Here is a 25,877-nt window from a genome sequence, read left to right as displayed (position 1 = left end):
GGGTATATCTGAGCATATGGGTGGAATATTGTCAGTCTGTAGCTGATTTGTTTTCTGGTGCTTCAGCTGGGCTTTTGGATTTTCTTTTGGTATTTCATGTTCATAATGTACAGTTTAATTTGCCACAGCACATTCTACCAGATGACCTCTTCATTCACTCCCATTAACTCGCAGACTATGAACACACAGACACTGTACATACTTTCTCTCTTGCCAATCATCATAGAATAAATCTCTGAGCATAAAGCAGTATTTTGTCTTACTGGATATGTTCCACTGGAGGCTGGATAATTCTGGTTACTTGCTGCTCACCTAAACTAGGAAAAGGTGGCTGAGGGCAAAGAAGAAAAATGGGCAGTTTTCAACAAAGATAAATGAATATAATTCATTTCTGTGACTTTCTGTTCATGTTTTCATTTCGATTTTTTGTTTATTGCAAAATAGACATAGGTAAATAAAAATAAAAATAAATCACCACAACCCCATGACTATAATATACCAACTGTTTTAATTTTCCTGAGCTCCCATGCAGTCTGGTTCCATATACATGTGTATCTTTGGACATGGTTGAAATTTTAGCCTAGATACAAAACTGCATCTAGTTGTTTTTCATGTGCCTTTATGAACATTTTCCATGTTGCTACATAGTGGCCATAATAATCATTTTAAGATATGTGTAATATACCACATTGTATATGTAGCATAATTTACTTAATCATCCCAACTAATGACTGGATATTTTACATTGCTTCCTTTCTTTCCTTGTTAGGGCTAATGCTATAAATTTAAGTCTTCACAAATTCAGTAGCATTATTCCATGTTAAAGATTTGCTGGTAAAAGAAGGTGAATTTTTTCCTTAGGGGTTTTTTTCTTCAGATAAATTTTCAGAAGATGACTATTAAGTCAAAGGGAATGTACATTTTTATGGTTCTTGATTACTTCATCACATGTACTTTCTAAATTGGAGAAATTTCAACTGCCACAACGAACATGAATACACCAGTTTTACCACCTTTACCCTAACACAGCAATTTTCAACCAATGTGTTGGTATGCCACAAGAATTTTTAAAATGTGCAGTACATGACTATTTAGTCAGGGGCACTGACCTCTCTTCACTTACATTGTCAAATTTTAAAAATGACAACAACCAACAAAACGATAATCATCCAGTGTGAATGCCCCGTCTTGAACATAAAAATATAGGTCACATAATTGATTTGTATCTTATTGGTCACATCACATAACATGGTTGCATCTGAATGGTTAATTCTTGGTACCAGAAATCTTTATATACAAGTATAAGTACCTGATTTTTTAAAAGTCACTGTAAAGCAAAAAGAGCAGGTAATTACTACTATTTTGTTGTAAAGCAATCAAAATTATACCTATTTTTTGTCAGATCGGCAAAAATATATATATTTTAGTGTGCCACAGAATTTTAGTAGTTAATGTGTCCCATGAGATGAAAAAGATTGAAAATTGCTGCTCTAACACAAAGAATTATTATTTTCTTAAAGTTTTAGTAATTCAAAGGATATAAGATGCTGTCTTTTTCATCACTTAATTTGTACCTCTTTGAAAAACCCCATTCAACTATCCCTCATATGTTTTATACACTACTTGTATCTCCTGTTGTGTAAATTGTCTAGTCACATTCTTTCCCATTAACTTACCTGGGTATCTTAAATGTTTTTCTTATGGATAATGTAATTACCAACCTTTTCTGTCTTATTTGTTGCAAAAATTCCCAAAATCTGTTTTCTTTTTACTCTAAGTATATTTTTATTTTTCATAAGTCTTTATTTCTTAAGTCAAATCTGTAATTTTTTTCCTTCATGATTTCTTCAGAACTTACCATATAACAGATGGTTTCTCAAGTGATTTTTCAGCTGGCTTCTTCCTGTAATTTGATTTTTTAATAACTGTATTCTTTAATGTTTAAATCATAGCTACTTGAAATCTATTCTTGTATAATATATCAGGTTAGGAGCTTATGTTTAATTTATTTGCTAACCAGTTTTCCCAAGCCATTAGTTAAATAGCTTTTTCTTTCCTTATTCTTTTGTGTTGATCATATTCAATGTCTATCTATACTAATAAAAGGGTAATATGCTAATTAGACCTGATAAAACAGACATCTTCTGGACATCCTTCAGGACAAAGCCATGGTGACAAGGCCGAGGCAGAAGTGGTTAGGGGCAATCAGGCAGGCAGGCAGAAGGGTTAGGGGCAATCAGGCAGACAGGAAGAGGGGTTAGGGGCAATCAGGCAGACAGGAAGAGGGGTTAGGGGTGATCAGGCAGGCAGGCAGAGGGGTTAGAGGTGATCAGGCAGGCAGGCAGAGGCGGTTAGGGCGATGAGGCAGGTAGGCAGAGTGGTTAGGGGTGATCAGGCAGGCAGGCAGGTGAGTGGTTAGGAGCCAGTAGTCCTGGATTGCGAGAGGGATGTCTACTGCCAATTTAGGCCTGATCCCGCAGGCAGTTGGACATCCCCCGAGGGGTCCCGGATTGGAGAGGGTGCAGGCCGGGCTGAGGGACCACCCCCTCCCCCACCCCCGCATGAATTTCGTGCACCAGGCCTCTAGTAAGTATATAAATACAAATATAACAAATAAATATATTTTATTTTTTATCTTTTTGGCTTTATTAAGGTATAACTGACAAACAAAATTGTATGATATTTAAAGTGTACATCATGATGATTTGATATATGTATACATTGTGAAAGGATTACCCTACCTAGTTAATTAACACAGCCATCACATACTTATCTCTTCTTTTATTTTTTGGGGGGGGAGAACATTTAAGTTCTACTCACTTATAAAATTTCAGTTACACAGTACAGTGTTATCTATTTTCGTATACACGGACATTTTCTTTCATTTCATTAGCCATAATACTATTTTGGGATGAGAGACATGATGTTTTAATGACTGTTGCCCATTGGTGGATATTTATCAGCTTTCTTTCTGCATATGGTTAATTGCAAGTGTTTCTTTATAAATTTGGACACAACAAGAGCAGGTACAGTCTAAGTGGTGGCCATAGAGTGAAGTGATAAGGACACTGGCTTCAGAATCAAATCTCAGCCCTGCCATTTACTATTTCTGTGACTTTTGAGAAAATTATTTGCCTCTTTAGATCCACAGCTTCTTTACATGTAAAATAAGTATAATAAAAGTACTTATACTTAATAACTGTGTCATCCAATACTGAAGTTACTGACCAGAAAGGCTATTTACATTTTAAGTAACCACAACCAATCCGAATTAAAACATTGGCTTCTTGGTTGCACTAGAAATACTTCAAGTGCTCAACATTTACATGTGCTAGTGGCTACCAGAGTTGGATAGTGCTGATATTACAGAACATTGCCATCACTGCAGAAATTTCTATTGGACAGACCTGCACAGGGTTGATATGATGACTAAATAAGATACTTCATGAAAAGCACTCAGCATACAACTTGGCACATAGTAAGCATTTAGGGTAACTGTAGTTGTGGTAGGGAAAGTGTGATACACAAGTGTTTGCAAATAAATATTAATGCACCCACTAGGAAAATGGAAAGGGTTTTCATCAAGAAGTCATCGTTGTCCCTCACATTAAGACAACATTTAAGAATCAACAGCTGAGGAAGCAAAAGAAACTCAAGAGCCTAATCAAGGTGGACAGACAGGGCCTCAGCCTTGGAAAACAACTCCAAAAGGTGTTGTGATTCTTCAGGATTAAGATTTTGCATCTCAGCAGAACAAACTCTACTGGAAAAGAGATCATATATATGCAAATATTTCAACTCCCTTCTCCATGGAGCATTCACTAGTCTGGAACTTGGTGTTCTGAGTGGAATGCCCAGTAAAAGGTATATCTGAAGGGTCTGTGCAGTCAGGATCAGCTGACAATTATAAGTAAATCCATGAAACTGCACTTTATAGTTACAGGTCAGAGTCTTATAACTTCAGTTAAAGACATTCCTCCAAAGTTTCATATACTTTCGGTAAGCCTAATATTCCTTACATTACCAGCAGCATAGAGGTGCCCCCTTTGTCAACAAATGTGTTAAACCCTGGTCCTTGTACTGGATTTTGAAAGCTAGTCTCTCAACTAACTTTCCATTTGTTAAACAACCTGTGTGGGAAAGACTCAAAATAATGGACTGTCTTCTATGACCTTTTTAAAACCTTATCATATTACTGCTGGTGAGAGACTTGGAGAGAACTAAGTGACCCTTAATTTTACAGATCAGGGCACAGAGTGGGAAGAGAAGAGAAGTGACTTACTCAAAGTCATTTCATTAGTGTCAGAGTCACTAGAACCCATGTCCATGAATTCCCAATCTCCACTGGGTGCTTCTGAAACAAATCATTGGCCACAGTAGAATTTCGCACGCATAACAGTAAGTCTTAAAGTTTAACAGAATCCCTTAATATGATCATGTCAACTCAGGATGTTTGCTGATTATTTAATATATTTAATGCTCACAACCAAAGTAAGTTCACCAAGAACCTGCTATAGACTAAATTCTAACCCCTAATGTGATGGCATTTGGAAGTGGGGCTTTTGGTGGGTGATTTGACTATTAATAGGATTTGTGTCAATTCAAAGACACAGTAAGAATGGCTGTCTATGAACCAGGAAGCAGGTTCTCAACAGATAATTAACTTGCTGGTGCCTTGATCTCACACAACCCAGCCTCCAAAACTGTGGTAAATAAATATCTGTGTTTATAAGCCACCCAGTCTATCGGTTATAGCAGCCTGAACAGACTAAGACAGAAACTCACTCACTGAACAATTGAGATACTAAGAAACTACCAAGTTTGCTGTACCTGTTTTTGAAAGTAAGAAAAATAAATTTACATGAGATCATTTCACAACTATATTACACAAAGAGGCTTTACAACATAGATACTTTTAACAATAAAAAGATCGCCATGAAACAATCAATAAAATGCTTTCATTCTGGACAAGTTCTGCAGAGGCCCAGAACTTCTTTCTGCAAGTTCTCAAAAGTAAAGGCAATGTACTGCTGAGCCATGTGGCTGAGTCTTGTGAGAGTCAAGCCATTCCCCAACCCACCACCTTCTGCAATCTCCCAAAACTGCACTGAGGTCAGTTAAACATCTCAGGTATTTAAAAAATCGGCAAAAAGGGGGAAGCTTCGGCACTGATAAGCACTGAAACATGTAACATGGACATTCTGTGACTGGGTACTCAGTGACAAGTCTACATAAGGTACCAATTTCTCTGTTTTGCTGTCATGCTGCTATTGCAAAACCACATGGTCAGTGCAGGATACTCCAGATCACTCTTCCTACTATAATGGTGACATAAGCTTGCTGCTCTTTATTATCCCCAGTCATCCTCTTAATTTTCTCCCAGGAAAGACAAGAAACTAAGTTATTTATGGATAATAATGAGAGGTTCTGGGTCCTGCTCATGTATCTAAATATTACATTACTAGAGGCCCAGTGCATGAAATTTGTGCATGGAGGGGTGTCCCTCACCCAGCTTGCACCCTCTCCAATCTGGGACCCCTCAAGGGGATCGGGCCTAAACAGGCAGTCGGACATCCCTCTCACAATCCAGGACTACTGGCTCCCAACCGTTCGCCTGCCTGCCTGCCTGATTGCCCCTAACCGCTTCTGCCTGCCAGCCTGATCAATGCCTAACTGTCCTCCCTGCAGGCCTGGTCCCCACCAACTGCCCTCCCCTGTCAGCCATCTTGTGGTGACAATCTTGTGTCCACATGGGGGCGGCCATCTTGTGTGTTGGAGTGATAGTCAATTTGCATATTACCTCTTTATTATATAAGATTCCAGAGCTCTCATTCCCAGCAACTTTTCCTTATCATGAGACCTCTGGTTATAAAAAGATATTAAAATATTTGAGAACTAGAAGCCTCAGTACAAACTTCATTAAAATGCTTTTGCCTGAAGTATCCATTCATACTCATGGAAACTACATGCCCAGCATAGACATAATTTCAAAACACACTTGTTGATTGGACAAGAGAGTAAGAGAATGAATGAATGACTAGAGCAACCATCAGTTAAACAAACATATGAACTGATTAAGAATAGAAGTATCAATATATTTAATGTGGGACTTGGAGAGGATAAAGTTGACTTGGATTGAGTGAAATTGTGAGCAGCTCACAATTCAGGCTCCTAGAAAATGAAGTCAAAATTTCACTGTCCTAGCAGCAGATATATTGACCCCTGGAGTGATGAGGCATCCTCCTTATGCATTTGACAGCTTTCGACAACTCCCTCCTACTTCCTGAGAATAGCCTGCACACCAGATTTCTCAAGAAGCCAGAGGTTTTGTACACTGCCTTCTGCCAGGTTTATCAATAACCCTGAAGCTGCAGACTTGCCCTAGGTCCAAGAGGGCACTTCCCCAACATTCTAGCTCTGGCCTTGGGAATTCTCTGTGTATACTTTTAGACAAAGAAGTGATCTATAAAAACTGTCAAGGAGAATTTATCCTGGAGCTGACTTTGAAAAAGGAAGAATTTGAATCGATAAGCAGAACTATCTATGCAACTTCATTTCAATTTTGCTATTTTTTTAAAAAAAAATGTGTTTTATTACAGTATAGTTGACATACAACATTATATTAGTTTCAGGTGTATAATATAGTGATTTGACATTGGTATATACCTTATGAGGTGATCACTCCACTAAGTCTAGTAACCATCTATCATTGTGCAAAATTATTAAATGTTATTGACTAAGACTCCACCAAAAAAAGTTAGAACTAATAAATGAACACAGTAAAGGTGCAGGAAAATTTATTGCAATTTTGAAATACCTTCCTTAGGACACAGAGGATCTGAATACACTGGTCATGGTAAAATCCTCCACACAAGCAGCCCAGCTACACTCAGAGGTGCTGATGGGCACTCTATCAAGATCCAGACCAAATACTTCCTTTTTTCCCTAGTGCTACTACAGAGAGGACAACTGCTCCACTCAAGAGTCTTCACAACCCCACCTGTGCTTCCACCCCTTCAGACCGGCAATGTGAGAATGGAAAAGCCAAATCCCAGCTCAGTCCTTGGTCCAGCACAATATCCGGGCCAAGGTGACTGCCAAAGGCCTCCCTGGACTTGGCTGAGTGTTCTACCATATTGGAGAAGTTCTTCCACATCCCCTCTTTCAGAAGGGAAACCCATGCAGAACATGGGCACCAGAGGGTCAGGGACATACCTCAAAGCAGAAGTCCAAGAGTAAAAGCAGTAAAATCCACTTCCATGTGAAAAGAAAGCTAGTGACTCTTCTCTAATAAGAAACATGATTCATAAAGTAATGAAACTGAAGGGAGTGCCAAAGCCTGGGGTGACAGAAGGTGGCCGGGATGGGAGTTCAGGTTAGAGAATATGGTCACAGATGGGGCATGTATGACCAACTTGTCAGTAATCAAAGGACTACAAGGTGCTAATGTGTCCCTGGGAAAAGTAGACAGTTCCGGAGAAGTTAAATTGATTTTAAACATGGAGTTTACACTGAATGCTCCCTTCAGTTCAAGGTTCAAATTCAGAATTTAAAGGGTTTGAGGACCTTGAATTAGAGGTCAACCTCCTGGAGATCAAGCCCTGGTATGTGCAGGGGCAGCCCTGTTTGAGCCTTAATGAACTGTTTCAAAGTCCAGCATCTGCTAAGGCCAGCAGGCTGGTGTGAAAAAAAGTCAGGAAAACCAGCCAGCTGCTTCCTTTATCTATCTCTGCCTGTGTCAGTGGCACCCAAGATGTCTGAGCATTTTATTATGGGCTGAGGAACTGGTGAGCTTGTAATTAACACAGACCTTTCTGGAAAAGCTCCTCTTAGGGGCCCTTTATGAATGGCAGAGGAAACCTTGAATGAATTCATTTTCTTTAGCTGATAGAAACAGCAGGGGTTTAACACATCTGTAGAAAAACACACTTAAGGCCAAAGTCTACAGTACAAGACTTGGACGAGAAGTGGATGTTCAATTTAAAAATCCAGCACACTTTTAAAATCACAAAATTTTGCAGGCGGGGTGGGGGTAGCGAAGGGTCACTTGGTTTTACACCAACATTCTGTTTTCTGTAAGTCCTCAAAAATACTGCCTCAGGGTATCCAAAAGGATGTGAAGTGAAAATCAAAAGAAAGAGTCATCAAAAGAAAAACTTAACTTCATTGGAAAAGATGCTGTAACTGACAGGTTTTGCCAGTTGGTCATTTTAATGTAGGGGATTTGAAAACAACCAGTCCTACAGTGAGAAAACCTTGAATTTCTCAATAATGATAAAATCCTGAAACACCGCTTTTCCAAAATGTAAATCTATAATCGTGTCTGGTGACAAATACGAGCTTGCTTAGGTAATCCTCTGAGCGCTCCCACCCCATTGTGGTGAAAATTCAAGGGACAAAGGGGACTGGATGATGGGCAATTTATGTAAGAAAGGAAGGCCCTAATCCACTGCTACTTTATGAAAACTTGATTAAGTTCTGGGACACCAGTCCTTATTTACTAAAGAACTGAGACCCATCCAGAATTCCACAGGCATCAGGTGCTAAATTAATTGGAATCTGGATCTGGTGAACTTACTTTCTCCTTCAACAATTATTTCAGGGGTAGAGCTTTAAGTGATCTGCAGACAGAATAACAGCTTATTTTCAAGTAATTGACATGTAGGGGGGAGGAGGTTGTTTACATCTAGGATTGCCTTTCCTTGCAAGTTTCCCAGGTTGTTTTTTTTGTTTTGTTTTGTTTTGAGGCTTGATTGCCTTTGGTCTGAAGAAAGAAAAAATCAGCCATAAGGTAAGGGAGGTTCTGGGGAGTATGTGTGGGTGGAGAAAAGAGGGATGCAGGCGGAAGGCGGGTGCACAGTCCTGAAGGAACACCTACCTACTCCTTTATGGTGGGAGGGAAGTGAGAGACAGCTTGAGGGGGCAGAGGATTGAGTGACTGCTAAGAAATTAGCTCTCATTCCAACCCACCAGCAGAGGCCTGATTACTCTTTGATTTTAACCCTTGGTTTACCTTAGCAAAGGGAGATCACGCTCCTTTGTTAGCAGTTGCCATCACTGTTTCAATATAGATAACACCACCACCAAGTGGGGAATTCAAAGGGGAAAACATTTTTCTTAGTTTTCTTCTCAAAATCCACGGTGGGAATATGTGCAAGTAAATATGATATTTCCTCAACATGAAGGACATGGATTCTAAAAGAATAATATTTAGCTTTTTGTATTGGCTGCCATTCAAAGACCTGGAAACATTTACTAGCAAATTTAATTACTTCGCATTTTATAGCTGAGGAGTTGGAGCTAGCAAGGCTAAAAAAAAAATGTTGTCTAATTCAAGATTCAAGCAGCTTGACTACAACACACATTCCCCAAGTCCTGGGAAAGCTCTATATCAAGACAGTCCACTGAAGGGAATTCCTATCCAGGCCATATTTATTAAACATCTACTATTTGTTAAGCACTTCCACATATGTTATCTTATTTAATCCTCACAAAAACCTAATAAGGAAGGTATTAACATCTCTATTTTACAAATGAAAAAAAGTTAGGCTCTAAAAATGGAAAACTCTATGCATTTGCACTTAGAATTTCAATCTTTTAATCTTCAAAACACCTTTTCAAATTATGCACATCACTTATTATTAATATTTACAATGTATAAGTTGAGGAAACTGAGATAAAATGAAATAACTAAAGCTCACACTGCTAATCACTAGCAGGTCAGGGGTTTAAATGATGCCCTTCTACTCTAACCCTTCAGCGCTGTCCACTTATGGTCAGAGGCCATTTGACTCAATCAAAGCTCTCCAAGAGGATCAGCTCATGAGCCAGGCGCTGTGAACGACACTATAGGATCAGATTCAAACTGCATTCTGACTTTTCTCAAGTATCTGCCAGTCTAATGGGAACAGTGGACAGGAGCTCATTGAACTCTACAAGAAGCCACACGTTGGCATGGAGGATAAGAGTCAGTGATGAAACCCCACAGTACCAAAAGTGACAAAGCTATCAATTCCAAATGTGGAGGGAAGCGAAGTTGAAGAGGTTTCTTAGAGGAGGTGGACTTGAAGATCCAGTAAGAGATAGAATCAAATGACATTCCACAGGAATCACAGGAGTAAGAATATTTAAAACAAGATGGGAAAAAGCCATTTGGAGGGATAGGATAAAAAAAAAACCCTCTAGCAAGATATATTCCTCCAAGTAATAAGCAGTTGTTATTAAAATTACTGCTGCTATCAAGACTGTACAATTGGTTCAGTTCATATTCAATGTGAATTTTTAAATGAAGATTCTATGCTACACAAGAATGTATTTGCTTTTTTAATGTTCAAAGACTATAAATGATAAGTGCAATGAAATGCATTTAAATTACACTAGAAAACAAAATAGACTCTCAAAGATTGCACAAAATATTATTTTAAAGAAAATAAGATCATTTGGAATATACCTCAAGGATAATAAACCTATCACATTGTCAAAATCTGGAACATGTTCAATAAGGTACCACATCCTACACACCACATATAGTCAGACAATTTTCTTGGATATTACAACTTTATTACAGCACCTCAAAATGCTTCCCTGACACCCTGGGACAGTCTCGATTCTGAAATAAAACCAGAAAATCTGTAATGATGACTGGGATAGCAATATCTGAAAACTCCACTTCCAAGATGAAGAATGTCATAAAAAGAAATTAAATAGCCCTGGCTGGTTTCGCTCAGTGGATAGAGCGTCAACCTGTGGACTGAAGGGTCCCGGGTTTGATTCCAGTCAAGGGCACATGCCAGGGGTGTGGGCTAGATCCCCAGTAGGGGGTGTGCAGGAGGCGGCCGATCAATGGTTTTCTCTCATCATTGAGGTTTCTCTCTATCCCTCTCCCTTTCTCTCTAAAATCAATAAAAATATATTTTTAAAAAAGAAATTAAATAAACTTCACCAAAGTCAGCAACACCTCAATTGCTTCAAGATCCCCAAAGAGACTGCTTTACAAAAACTAATACAAATCACAAGAATTACTAATTACAAACATTTAAGGAATTAATATCTATGTTTAATTATCAAATTGTAATGTAAAACCCAAGTTTCAAGGGCCTTAAACCTCTTCTGCCAAAGTAGAATAGTGAATTCTAAGGTCCTGGCTTAAACCACATGCAAAGTCACTAATTGTGCAAGGACTAATCTCTTGAGGAATTCCACCTTGTAAATAGAGTCCTACTAAGGCAGGGTGAGCTTTGAAACCCCTTCTTCCCCCACTGCCTAATAGCCACCCCATGAATAAATCCTGTGCATCATAAAGAAGACTGCCTGTTCTAAAGGGTAACACATTTTCAGACCCTGGTATGCATAGAATGTGTGGCTATATCTCACTCCTGAAAACATATTGTTTGGATCATATTTTAAATCCTATCACATCTTGGTAAGTACAACAGGAAATTGACACCTCCCAGGACTTGATTGAAAACCTATACTATTCAACCACAAAGAGGTAGTTAAAACAAAGGAAACACAGGGTTTCCTTCCAGGAAGCTTATTAGCCAGAGCTGTCATGGTTAAAATCAGAGGAATCTGTATTTTCAGGCTAGAAGGAACATTAGAGAACAGCTTAGAGTATAATAACAACAGCTAGCACATCTTGAGAGCTTACTATGTGCCACGCATTGGGCTGCGTGTATACAGAGATTATTTCATTTAATCCTCAAAACAATCCTATGAGGTCAGTGCTATCATTATTACTATCATTATCCTCGTGTTTCAGAAAGAAGAAACTGAGACTTAAGACGAGTAACATGTCCAAAGTCAAACAACTATTAAGTGCAAAAATTAGGATTTGAATTCATGCACTCTGCATCCAGGGACATAACTACTAAGCACTGAGCTCTATGAAAAAATATGGAAATGTAAAAATGGATGAAGGGAACCCTCACCCTCATGCACTGTTGATGGAAATGCAGATTGGCTCAGCCACTATAGAAAACAGTATGAAGTTTCCTGAAAAAAAAAATTAAAAATGGATCTGGAGCCCTGGCCAGTTTGGCTCACTGGATAGAGCATCAACCTGGGAACTGAAGGGTCCCGGGTTTGATTCTGGTCAAAGGCATGTACCTTGGTTGCAGGCACATCCCCAGTAGGGGATGTGCAGGAGGCAGTTGATCGATCACTCCTCGATGTTTCTGACTCTCTCTCTATCCCTCTCCCTTCCTCTCTGTAAAAAAATCAATAAAATATATTTTTAAAAATGGATCTGGAAAACAGTATGGAATTTCCTCAAAAAATGAAAAATGGAACTGCCTTATGACCCAGCAATTCCACTTCTGGGGATTTATCCAGAGAAACCCAAAACACCAATTCTAAAGAATATATGCACCCCTATGTTCACTTCAGTGTTATTTACAATAACCAAGATATGGGAGCAACCCATGTGCCCATCAATAGACGAGTGCGGGGGAAAAAAAAGTTGTGGTACATAAACACAATGGAATATTACTCAGCCAAAAAAAGAATGAAACCTTACCATTGTGACAGCATGGATAGACCTAGAGAGTATTACACTAAGTGAAATAAGATAAAGACAAATACCATATTATTGCATTTATATGTGGAATCTAAAGAACAAAATTCATGAGCAAACAAAATTAAAACGGACTCATAGATACAGAGAGTGAACTGGTGGTTGCCAGAGGGGTTGGGGGTAGGAGGACTGGGTGAAAGAGTTGATGAGGATGAAAAGTACAGGTTGGTAGTGACAAAATAGTCATAAGGATGTAAGTAAAACATAGGGAACATACTCAATAATATTGCAATAACTATGTATGGCACTTCTTAAGATACTAGAGATATAGAGGGGAACACTATATAAAGTATATGGTTGTCTAACCACTAAGTTGTACACCTGAAATCAATATGAAATAAAGTTTTTTAAAAATGGATGGATATTAATTTAAAGTGTAGTATTATTTTATGGCCAGTATCAGAGTTGTTTCCAGGTTGAATCATCAGAATGATTTGAGGTGCTTAGAGTACCGCAAGTTCATATGTATGTATTACTTTTGATTTTTTTTTAATTCTGCAAATACCTCCTGATGACTAATAATCAAATATTGATCAAGCTCATTTTGTGGTTACAGATGTTGAAAGTGCAGAGATCTGGATAAGTACTAATGAGCCTCACTTTCACCATGCTGCTCAGACTGTTCCATTTACAATCTAATGACAGTCACAAGAACATGGAAGGGAAGCTGAAGGTCACTGGCTTTCAACTCCAGGGAAGCTGTGAAGTACTTCTGCCTGGGGTTTGGCTGACAATCATCAGGAAAGTTATCTAAAGGGCCTAGTGCTTTTATTTTTACCTAATTATAGCTATCAACTGGCATTTACAAAGGGCTTCAATTATGCAGTCATCCGCTTGGGAACTCACAGCATCTGAAACAAATAAATTACTTATATTACCATGTACCCTTCTTGGTCAAGGGTGTGATAATAGGGAAGTTCCAGAACCATTTGAAGGACTGCACATTTCTGCTGGAAAAGTGGTCCTTAACCTACTTTGGTTCATGGGTCCAAGGAGAATGTGAAGAAAAGCCTCAGTAAATGCACATGCATGAAGGATTCTGTATATAATATTGGACATGGGAAGTGTAAAAGCTTCCTGAAGCACATTCAAAGCCCCCCCCGCTTAGAATGACACCAATGTCAGGCTAACTCAGCAAATGAGGTAAAAATGTTATAACCTGGTTCATTGGCATCATCTGGAAACCTGGTAGAAACACAGAACCCCAGGTCTCATCACAGAGGTACTGTATCAGAATCTGCATTTTGTAAGATTCCCAGGCGTTGTATAGCCCCATCACATTTGAGAAGCACTGATGTACACAGTAGAGACATCAGGGCATAAAGAGGCAGTGAGATGTCCTAGAATGAGGGCCTGGGCTCTGAGACCAAGCTCTACCATTTGGTAGCACATGACCTTGAACAAATCTCTAAATTCTCTGAGGATGCTTCCTGAACTCTATCCATACCCCAAGAGGTTTTTGTGCCCGACTTATAGTAATCACTTGGCAAATAGTGCTTAATGTTCTTACTATTAGAATTTTTATTACATCTTAACAACTGTCATATGTCAGTGCTTAGTAAACTTAAAAAATCTGTGTAGGTGTAAGTGGAAGGAAATGAAAGGGAGCAGTGTGCAACTGCTCTAAGTGGGATTAGTGGCCCAGATGACTTATGGGTCTTATGCATGCAAAATTAGGGGTCTGCAGCTCTATTGACCAGTTCTCAAATGTGTTCCTCTGGGAATAAAGGGGAGAACTAAAGCAAAGGCTCAGGGTATAAGCTCAAATGCTAGAAGATAGTATTGCCCAAGAAGCCCAAAAGAGTTCTTCCCAGACCAGGAGACACACCCTGGGTGGCAGAGGGAAGGAAGATGGGGCATGAACAGAGGAAGTCTAACTGAAGCTGAGAAAGACAAGAGTGGAGAACTGAAACTGGTGTTGGGTGTTTACCAAATGCAATAAAGTGGGTGTCCATTTACTATGGGGATGCAGGTTGCTGTGTTTCCTAGTTACACAGTCCTGAGACTAAATTCCAAATGGTAAGGTACAGAGCCAAGTCTAGAACCCAGGCCTTTAAATTTCAGATCCAGTTCTCTTTCCACTACATCACAGGAGCTTCATTCAGAAATTACCAATAACCTAGGTTCTCTACATAATATCCTTGGGGTTTCACATAATATGAGGATGTTCAAATCCACCTCTGGGACCCAAGAGGTCAACACTGGAGTGCTTCAGAGGCAATTGCAGGTTATAATTGTGAAGTCCATTTTGAGGGTATGGCATCGCAACACAGCCACAACAAATTTAAATTTACAAAAAAAAAAAAATTAGAGCCCAGCCAGTGTCACTCAATGGTTCAACATTGACCTATGAACTGGGAGGTCACAGTTCGATTCCTGGTCAGGACACATGCCCGGGTTGCGGGCTCAATCCCCAGGGTGGGCCATGCAGGAGGCAGCCAATCAATGATTTTCTCTTATCATTGATGTTTCTATCTCTCTCTTCCTTTCCCTTCATCTCTGAAATCAATAAAAACATAATTTTAAAAATTAGACCCAATTTTGCAATGGAAAATATTATTAGGACAGTCAAGTACTTCATTTCAAAGAATGATACAGTTTCCAAGGGGTAATATAAATGGCTGGAGGGCAGGAAGTCCAGTTTAATGTGAGAAGTAGAATATTGCCAAGAAAATGAAGCAAATGTTATATTTTTAAATTTCACTTCAAGTGCAGCGAACTTTATTTTACTTATAAAACCAAAACCTCTTCCTTCTACTTGTCACTCAGCTCAGATTCCATCACTGATCTCTTGGGTTTCACTACTCCAATAAAGTAAGAAATTAAAGTTTTCCTCCTCTAACCCATTGCCTTTTACTGTCACTCAAATTTAGTACAGAGATCATGCCACCAAGAAGGAGGCAGCAATAGCATTTTTAAATTTTAAGTGTGTTTATTAATCTGTCCATAGAGAAAGAAGAAATTCTTATTTTATTACATATAATAATGGCTCGTCATTTTTCTAGCCTCTTTGGAGAAAGTAGTGGTCCACTGTGATGACTGAAGTTACATGTCAATGAGCTTAAATGATTTTTAAGTTCTAACTACTTCCATAGAAATCATTCTAAAATGTGTCATACACTTCTAACTTATTCAAAATATAATGTATGTAATGACATTCATATAAAGTATAATGATTATAATTCATCTTTTTCATATGTGTGTATAAAGTATATGCACATACTTTATTCAGTGGTTTATATGTGGTAGGCATTTGATGAGATTTTATATTCATTTTGTCTCAATGCCTTTAGAAATATCGATTACTGTTCTAGGTTATACTAATGTGATACTCAATGATGATAGCAGCATGGAAACAACTAGCAGCTTGCTGTACTTGTTAGATTCATCTGTTTCTTCTTTCTCCTATCAACTGTCCCTTCTTCCTACAGACACTGACCTGTAGTTTCTAATGTGTTGCCTTAGATCTTATCAATAGACTGAGAGGGAGTCTGCATACCTACAGTGTAGAGTGCATGAACTTAATGGAAACTATGTAAGACAACTCAAGTGTCTCTCTGCTTCGACAGGAGCATCATTCCAATATCATCACCTTGCAAATTCCCATACTAAAAATTTGGAGAAAGAATAAACATTAGAGTAGAAAAACAACCCTAGTACACTGCTGGTGGGAATGCAGACTGGTGCAGCCACTGTGGAAACAGTATGAAGTTTCCTCAAAAAATTTAAAATGGAACTCTCATTTGACCCAGTGATCCCACTTCTAGAAATATATCCTAAGAAACCAGAAATACCAATCAGAAAGAATGTATGCATCCTTATGTTCATAGCAGCACAATTTACAATAGCTAAGATTTGGAAACAGTTCAAGCGCCCATTAGCAGATTGAGTGGATAAAAAAAGCTGTGGTACAGCCCGACTGATGTGGCTCAGTGGAGCACTGACCTATGAGCCAGGACATCATGGTTCCATTTCTGGTCAGGGAACATGCCCAGCCAGGTTGCAGGCTTGATCCCAGGGCAGGGTCACATGTGAGAGGCAGCCAATGAAAGATTCTCTCTCATCATTGTTTCTCTTTCCCTCTCCTTTCCTCTCTGAAATAAATTAAAAAAATATATTTTTAAAAAGCTGTGGTACATTTACCCAATGGAATACTACGCAGCTGTAAAAAAGACAGAACTCTTACCATTTGCAACAGCATGGACGGACCTGGAGAGTATTATGCTAAACTAAATAAGCCAGTCAGAGAAAGATATGTATCACATGATCTCATTCATATGTGGACTCTAATGAATAAAATAAACTAATGAATAAAATAGATCCAGAGACATAGAAGCATGGAACAGACTGAGGAATTTCAAAGGGAAGGGGGGGGGGAGTAGGAAGGGAGTGATTAACTGGGGAACTTATATGCATAACCCATGGACACAGAAAATAGAGTGCTGAAAGCCTGGGAGGGGTGATTACAGGGTAGAGGGGTTCAATGGGAAAAAACCCCATAAACAAATAAGAGGGACATCTGTAATACTTGCAAAAATAAAGATAATTTTTTTAAAGACAGAATTTTTTTAAAAAGGAGTGGAAAAACTGCCAGGCCAGTGTGGCTAAGTGGTTGAGCATTGACTCATGAACCAGGAGGTCATGGTTCAATTCCTGGGCTGTGGGCTCAATCACCAGTGGGGGTCATGCAACAGCTGACCAGTGTTTTCTCTCATCATAGATGTTTCTATCTCTCTGTCCCTCTCCCTTCCTCTCTCTGAAATCGGTAATAAAAAAAAAAGAGTGAAAAACCTAATTGCCTTGAATGAAAAGAGTAATATTAAATTCAGCGTTTGCTTATATTAGGGACTCAATGAATATTTTGCGACTGGTATTTTGGGCAGGTTAAAATATAAATATAGGGGTCCTATGTTATAAACAACTAGAAAGAGATGCAATGTGCCATGTCAGAAAGTCAGAAAGGTGATGTAACCAAACCCAAATCAAGTACTGATAATTTATGTATCAGAAGGATTTCTGCAGGATGTTGTCCATCAAGAAAGATGACATGAAGAGCTAAAGTCTTGAACATGAGATTTAAAGGCAGCAATGAGCAAGGTCTATGCAGGGGACAATAAGGAAATCTACCACCTAAAGCAGAAGGAAGCAAACATGACAGAACTATAAGATGCAACTCAATAAGCATGTGAATCATTTTAGAGACTGATAGATACCTGTTGTTGATTAACATTCTGGCTCTTCCTGGGCCAAGGATAACCTAAAATAGATAATGGGTGGGGAGGATACAAAGAGTTCCCACTGGTGTAGAAATTAATGTAGAAGTAGAGGAACGCCCTAGCTTTCTTAAAATTCAGATGGAGATATGAAGGCCAAAGTACAGAGCATGGCATCCAAAAGGCATGGGTTCTGGTCCTAGCTCAGCCAATTACAAACTGCATGTTCTTAAAGCTCATAATTAAACTTCTGTATCTGAGTTCCTCATGTATGAAATAGTAATAGGAATAGCACAATGTGAGGATTCTGTGAAAAAGAATATATGAAGTATTCAGCACAGTGCAAGGCACATGAATGAATGGCATCTCTTATTATCAGGATCATTGATACAACCTTGTCTCTAAACACACAGAAACAAAAAGTGAAGGCAGCTGCAGAAGTAGAGAACATACCAAAAAGTGGGGATTTGAGGCCTCTCAACCCATTTACAACCCTAGTGACAGATGAATTTCTTACCAGTTTGAACCTGAGGTGACTGGATTCATTACACAGTTTCAGATGAGTCACTTCAGCTGCTAAATATCATCTTAAGCAGGATATTGTTGCTTTGAATGAGTTATGCTGTAAATGACTTTACATTTTCCCATTAGTTTAGAAAGCAGTATGTTTTATCTTCTAAATATCTTTAGTAACTCCTAGGTTCAAAAAAAAGTATACTTTTAATAGTACTGTCTTTATTGACTTAGGGGGAAAATATATATATATGCTGCTCTTAATTTTAATAAGCTGAAGAATCAGCACTAGAGAGGCCTAACCATGTAAATTTAATCTGACTTCTGAAATATGTATTAATTCCTCCTGCCAACCATAATGGAGTAAAAAGAATCAAATTAAATAACTAGAAAACTGGACAAAATATATGAAAATAAAAACATGGTTCACAAACATTGAAAAACAGGCAGTGCAGAACTGCGATCCTTGAAGGACGGGAACAAATAAGGTAAATACTGCTACTGCCCCTACCTTATTGCCTGGAGAGGTTTTCCAGGCTGCACCATAAGGAGGGGGAATGCAAATAGACCAATGAATTCTCTGTGTTGAAGAGACAGAGATCAGAGTGTGAGGAGGCCAAAGCAGTTAAAACTTGGGGAGGGGGGAATGCCAGAGAGGAGAGAGCTTCACAGGAGAGACTTCCACGAGAGAGGTCCCCTTGTGTCTTTAATTGAATTTTAATCAGCTCATGTATGGTGAGGAACACTCAAGACCAAGGAAAGAATCATTAAAAAATAAAGTAGAAAGAACAATTCCCAGAAGCTCACAACAGGGCAGGAGCAGAGTAGAAAGACCTTGTAATACATGAGATATTGATTAGAGCCCTCATAAATGTATTGCCTCAGTAGTGGGATAAAATTAGCCCTAGGCTAAAGGCTGCACTGATATTATCCCAACAAAGCGTAAAGCAAGCTTCAAAGGGATCAAACTGATTTCAATAAACTGCATTCCAGTTCAAAATTCAACAATATTTAAAGTAATACAATAAAATCCAGCACCCAATAATATAAAATTCTTAATATCCAAAAATCTAAGCAAAATGATTAGACATACAATGAATCAGTAAGGTACAACTCTTAAAAGCACAATCAACAGAAATAAACTCAGCAATGACAAAAATCATAGAATTAGCATATAAGAACACTAAAACAGTCACAAATATAATTCCATTTGATGAGAAATGAGAGGAAAGACTGGGTATAAACATGGAAGATACAGAAAAGGCCCATATTAAATATCTAGAAATATATATATATATTTCCTGAAATATAAAATACATGGGCTGGGATTACTAGTGCATTAGTAGAAGAAAAGATGAGTGAACTTAAAGGCAACGCAATATAAACTATGCAAAATGAAACAGAGGAAAAGACCAAAAATGTTTGAAAATTTTATGAAAACTATAAATGCACAAATCTAAACATTTCAATGAACAAGAAGAAAAAGGAGGAGAAAGAGAATTCATTGCCAAAACTTAATCACTATAAGAAATAATAAACAAAATTATTTCAACATGGGAGAAATACCAAATGCAATAACGGAGATACAAAAAGGAATGAAGAGCACTGGAATGGATAAATATAAGAGGAAATATTAAATATATTTTTAATATTTAAAAATCTTTCAAAAATAACTATTTCTTTCAAAAATAACTATTTAAAACAAAACTAATAACATTGCATTACATTATATTCTGTATCATATATGTAGTAAAACAGCACAAAAGCTGGGAGGAAGAAATTTAAAATATTATGTTTTAATGTTTTCATAGTACATGTAAATGGTATTTCAAGGTAGAATGTTAAAAGTTAGAGAGATATTATGGTAAGCAGCTTCTAAAATGGCTTCCATAGTCCACTCTGTCATCTGTGCCTTTTTGTAATTCCTTCCCTTTAAGTGTGGAATGGATCTAGTGACTCACTTCCAACGAACAGAATAGAGTAAAATTTCTGGAATGTCACTGCCAAGATTATGGTACAAGAAACTCAGACTTCTCTCTTGTTCACCCTCTCTTATAATCTCTTATAAACTCTGATGGAAGCAGCTACCATGTGGTGAGCTGCCATTCATAGAGGTCCATAGGGCAAGGAACTGAGAGTGGATTCTGGCCAACAGTCAGTGAGGAATTGAGGCCCTCAGTCCAACAGAATACTAGGAACTGAATCTTGCCAACAACCACATGAGTGAACTTGGAAGTATATCCTCCCTCAGTCAAGCCTTCAGATAAGGTGACTGCAGCCTCAGCCAATACCTTGATTGGCATCTTGTGTGAAACCTTTAGCCAGAGAACCCAGTAAAGTCATTCTGGGATTCCTAACTCACATAAATGGTGAGATAAGTATTTGTTCCTTTAGTTACCAAATTTGTGGTCAAAGTTGTACACTCTAGAATGACCACTGGGGTAAAAACACAAAGTTTTGAAGCGTATAACTAATGAGCCTATAATAGAAATAAAATGGAATCTTGACATATACACAATTATCCCAAAGGATAGCAAGAATAGAATTGAAAAGGATGAAACATTTATTGGGCATCAACCATACTGAAGAAAAAGGGTCTAGTGCTAAAAGTATGGAATCCCTGCCTGACCTTAAGAAATGTTGCATTCTCAGTTGGGGGCAGGAACTCAGTCAAAAAAGCACACAGAGGAAGACAATTCTGGTTATGGTACCCAAACACTCTATGCTTTGGTAGTTTATGGGAAGAATAGTCTATCAGGCACAGGGGAAACCAGGAAAGTAGATTTGAGATGGGCCTTGAGGATGGCTAAAATTTCAACAAGCAGAGACATGGGAGACAGGCAAAATATTCCAAGCAAACAGTACACAGGCTCAAAGGATTAGTTTAGAAAAGTAGTTGGGTATCTTTTGAAGGAGAGAGTCAGAGGATGATGGAAGGCCAGAGATTTTATAGCAGACCTGGAATACTGTTTTTTAACAGATCTATAGCAGCAACTTTCAACCAGTGTGCTGCAACAATTTTTTTAAAAAATATTTTTATTGACTTTAGAGAGGAAGAGACAGAAAAACATTGATCGGTTGCCTCCTGTGTGCACCTCAACTGAGGATTGAACCTACAATCTGGGCATGGATCCTGACCAGAATCAAACCAGTGATCTTAGTTCACAGGACAAAGATCAACCAACTGAGTCACACCACCCAAGGCAAGAATTTTTAAAACATGCAATACCTGACTATTTCGTCAGGGGCACTAACTACTTTTCCCTTAGATTGCCAAGTAAAAAAATGACAACAGCCAATACAAGAGCCTTTTGCTGTGAATGCCCTTTCTTGAACCATAAATATATAGGTCGTATAATAGCTTTGCATCTTATTAGTCTTATCACATAATAAGGTTACATCTGTTTGGTTATTTCATGGTAGCAGAAATCCTTTTATACAAGTATAGGCACCTGATTTTCTTTAAAGCCACTTTGGAGCCAAAAGGTAGGTAATTACTACTTTTTTGTAAATCAATCAAAATTATACCTTTTTTGTCAGATGGGCAAAGAATGTAATATTTTTTTTGGAGTGCTGCAGAATTTTAATAATTAATTCATGTGTTCCATGAGATGAAAAAGTTTAAAAATACCTGATCTAGAGAAAAGAAGCCTGTATAAAGGAGGATGGGGCTACAAGACCAAATTATGCAGAAGGAGCAAGGACAAAGACTGAAAACAGAACCTGGAATTGACTGAGGCACAGGCAAAGACTATTCCAGGGATGCTATCTATTTGCACACTTCCCTACTACCAGTCCAGTGGCTGACATCATGAATTAATCACAGAACGAGACTGTACATACCCTCAGATTCCTCCTCAACACAGTGCTTTAGGAAGCTACTACCAAAACCTCAGAATTGGCATAGAAAATATAATGTATTTGTCACCTGTGACCTAATAATTTAAGAAGCCTGGTCTGTAGTGAATGAAGGATCTAAAGAGCTTATTTTTTCATCCACTATGGAGGGTCATTACAGGTAGACTGAAAAGGAAAAAAAAAAAAGTCTTCCTCAACTGGAAAGTTTGTAGTCTTTCCAAACAAGTGCATCTAGAGCAGTGATGGTGAACCTTCTGAGCTCGAGTGTCAGCATTTTGAAAAACCCTAACTTAACTCTGGTGCCGTGTCACATATAGAAATTTTTTGATATTTGCAATCATAGTAAAACAAAGATTTATATTTTTGATATTTATTTTATATATTTCAATGCCATTTCACAAAGAAAAATCAACCAAAAAAATGAGTTCGTGCCCTAACCGGTTTGGCCCAGTGGATAGAGCGTCGGCCTGCGGACTGAAGGGTCCCAGGTTCAATTCCGGTCAAGGGCATGTGCCTTGGTTGCGGGCACATCCCCGGGGGGGGGGGGTGCGGGAGGCAGCTGATCAATGGTTCTAGCTCTCTGTCCCTCTCCCTTCCTCTCTGTAAAAAAATCAATAAAATACTTTTTTTTAAAAAAATGAGTTCGCGTGTCACCTCTGACATGCGTGTCATAAGTTCGTCATCACTGATCTAGAGGGATATAATGGAGGAGGCTATAATAAAGAAGGCTGATAAAAAATAATGAAATCTTGCCATTTGCGACAACATGGATGGACCTAGAGGGTATTATATTAAGTGAAGTAAGTCTGATGGAGAAAGACAGCCATATAATTTCACTTATATATGTAATCCAAAAAAAAAATAGAACAAATAAAATTAAACAGACAGAAACTGACAGATACAGAAAACAAACTGATGGTTGCCAGAAAGGAGGGGAATGCAGGATTGGGCAGAAAAGGGGAAGGGGATTAAGAGATACAAACTTCCAGTTATAAAAGTTACAAAGATGGAATAATGTACAGATATAATAATTATGCACGGTGACAGATGGTTACTAGACTTTTTGTAGTGACCACTTGGTAAGGTATATAAAATGTTGAATCACTATGTCGTACACCTGAAACTAATATAATATTGTCTATGTCAAATATAATTTTAAAATAAATGTTTTTTAAAGGAAGGAAAAATCTACAGCTTCTAAAGTAGCAGGACCTCCTAAATCTACCCTGTTAATCAATGTTGTTGTTTTTTCTCTAAAGGGAGAACTTACATCCTCCACCTGATAAAGAGCACTTAGGAAGGGGAGAGGGGCACGAAGGGATTAACCAAGGAACTTATATGCATACTAGAGGCCCAGTGCACAAATTCGTGCACGGGTGGGGTCTGACCAGCCTGCCCCAGGCCAATCAGGCTACACCGGCCTGGGGGAGGGCCACAGGTGGTCGGCTGGCCAGCCCCACCCCCTGGTCAAACTCCTGGTAGAGGGGACAATTTGCATATTAGCCTTTTATTATATAGGATACCCAAAGCCCAAGGTCACAGACAATAGTGCAGTGAGGGCCTGGGGTGAGGTGGAACCTGTGGAGGCAGGCAATGGTGGGGGGGTACACATTTGTAATACTTTCAACAATAAACATAAATAAAAGAAATTTAAATAGAGCATCTAGGAAAACTCCAGCATTAACATTATACTTTAATGGAATGCTTTCTCTCTGAGATCAGAAAAGGACAAGAATATTAATTCTAGCCACTTTTTTAAAAAAATATATATTTTATTGATTTTTTACGGAGAGGAAGGGAGAGGGAAAGAGAGCCAGAAACATCGATGAGAGAGAAACCAGAATCGAACTCAGGACCCTTGAGTCCGCAGGCCGACGCTCTATCCACTGAGCCAAAACGGTTAGGGCCTAGCCACTTTTTAAAAAAATTATTTTTATTAAATTTATTGGAGTGACATTGGTTAATAAATTATACATATTTGAGATGTACAACACATCATGTGTACACTGTAGTGTGTGTTCACCACCCCAAGTCAAGTCTCCCTCCATCACCATTTATCCCCATTTTATCCTCTTCTATCTCTCCCCACCCCTTTCCATTAATCACCAGTGTTGTCTGTGTTTGAGTTTTGAGTTTTTGTGGGTTTTTTTGCTTAATCCCTTCAACTTTTTCATCCAGCCCTCCAACCCCTCTGTCTTCTCACAGCTGTCAGTCTGTTCTCTGTATCTATGAGTCTGTTTCTGCTTTGTTAGTTTATTTTGTTCATTATATTCCACATATAAGTGAAATCATATGGTGTTATAGCCACTTTTATTCAGCATTGTACTGGAAGTTTTAGGCAAGGCAATTAGGTAAGACAATGAAATAAAGGGTATCCTGATTAGAAAGAAAGAAAACTATTTCTATTTGCAGATAATGAGATCTGGTATATAGAAAGTCCTATGGAATACACTAAAATTTGTTAGAACTAACAAGTTTAGGAAGACTGCAGAATACATAATTAATATATAAAAATCAATTATATTTCTACACAGTAGCAATGAACAAACTGAAAATAGAATTAAGGAAACCATTCCATTTTTAATAAATTTAGCATTACTAAAAATAAAGTACGTAGAAATAAATGTAAAAGAAGTGCAAAATATATGCTTTGAAAACTAAAATATATTATGTAAAGAAATTAAAGGGACTAAAATATATGAGAGGACATCCAATGTTCAAGAATAAGAAGACTTGCCGAAACCAGTTTGGCTCAGTGGATAGAGCGTCGGCCTGCAGACTGAAGGGTCCCAGGTTCGATTCCGGTCAAGGGCATGTACCTGGGTTGCGGGCACATCCCCAGTAGGAGATGTGCAGGATGCGGCTGATCGATGTTTCTCTCCCATCGATGTTTCTAACTCTCTATCTCTCTCCCTTCCTCTCTGTAAAAAATCAATAAAATATATTTTAAAAAAAAAAAAGAATAAGAAGACTTGATTCAGTCAGGATGACCATACTCTCCAAACTGATTTACATATTCAATGCATTCCCTATGAAATTCCTACCTTTCTCTGCATAGAGAAGTTGGTCCTAAAATTCACATGGAAATTGAAGAGACCTAGAATTTCCAAAACAATCATGGAATAAAAGGACAAAGTTGGAGAACTCATATTTCCCTATTTCAAAACATTAATCAATACAGTGTAATACTGGCATAAAAATAGACATATAGATCAATGGAACAGAACTGAGAGTCCAAAAATAAACCCTCATATTTATGGTCAATTGATTTTCAACATGGGTACTAAGCCAATAGGAAAATATAGCCTTTTTTAACATCATAATATCAATTTTATGACAGGATTTATGACTAATTTTGCAGTACTAAAATATGACTTTCTGTTCGCATGCCAATATTTCAAAACCTACAATACATGTTTTCTTAAAAGATAAAATAAAAAATAAGCATTTTTACCACAATTCTGCTTGTTGGCTTAAAACCATCACTGTGTATTTTATATCACAGTAATTGATATGCTCAATTTACAGATTAATCCTAGCATACATTTTCACCCATGTATACAAATTAAAGATTATGAAGCAAACGCCTCATGTGGCCATGGCCCAAGTTTAGCTACACGATAATTGTCACAGTTCAGAGGCCCTCAGGTCCCTTGATTAAGCAACATCACTTGTGTGCCCAGAAGTCTCCACATCCTTACTCCTGTGGTGATTATCTC

At 38.2% G+C, this 25,877-nt stretch overlaps 1 protein-coding gene and 1 long non-coding RNA gene across 4 annotated transcripts in view; both read right to left on the bottom strand.

The window, feature by feature from the left end:
- The window catches only part of HS6ST2 (heparan sulfate 6-O-sulfotransferase 2), a 332,677-nt gene that overhangs the window by 265,946 nt on the left and 40,854 nt on the right, over positions 1 to 25,877 (bottom strand). The window lies entirely within an intron of this gene.
- Positions 273 to 25,223, bottom strand: LOC118654124. Its single transcript, XR_004966971.1, has 3 exons — positions 25,203 to 25,223; positions 1,859 to 1,903; positions 273 to 331 (listed from the first exon to the last, which is right to left on the bottom strand). It is a non-coding gene; the product is annotated as an uncharacterized LOC118654124 (long non-coding RNA).

Source organism: Myotis myotis, unplaced genomic scaffold (assembly GCF_014108235.1).
Source record: "Myotis myotis isolate mMyoMyo1 unplaced genomic scaffold, mMyoMyo1.p scaffold_m19_p_4, whole genome shotgun sequence".
NCBI classification, from domain to species: domain Eukaryota; kingdom Metazoa; phylum Chordata; class Mammalia; order Chiroptera; family Vespertilionidae; genus Myotis; species Myotis myotis.
This window is presented reverse-complemented; position numbering and strand designations above follow the sequence as displayed.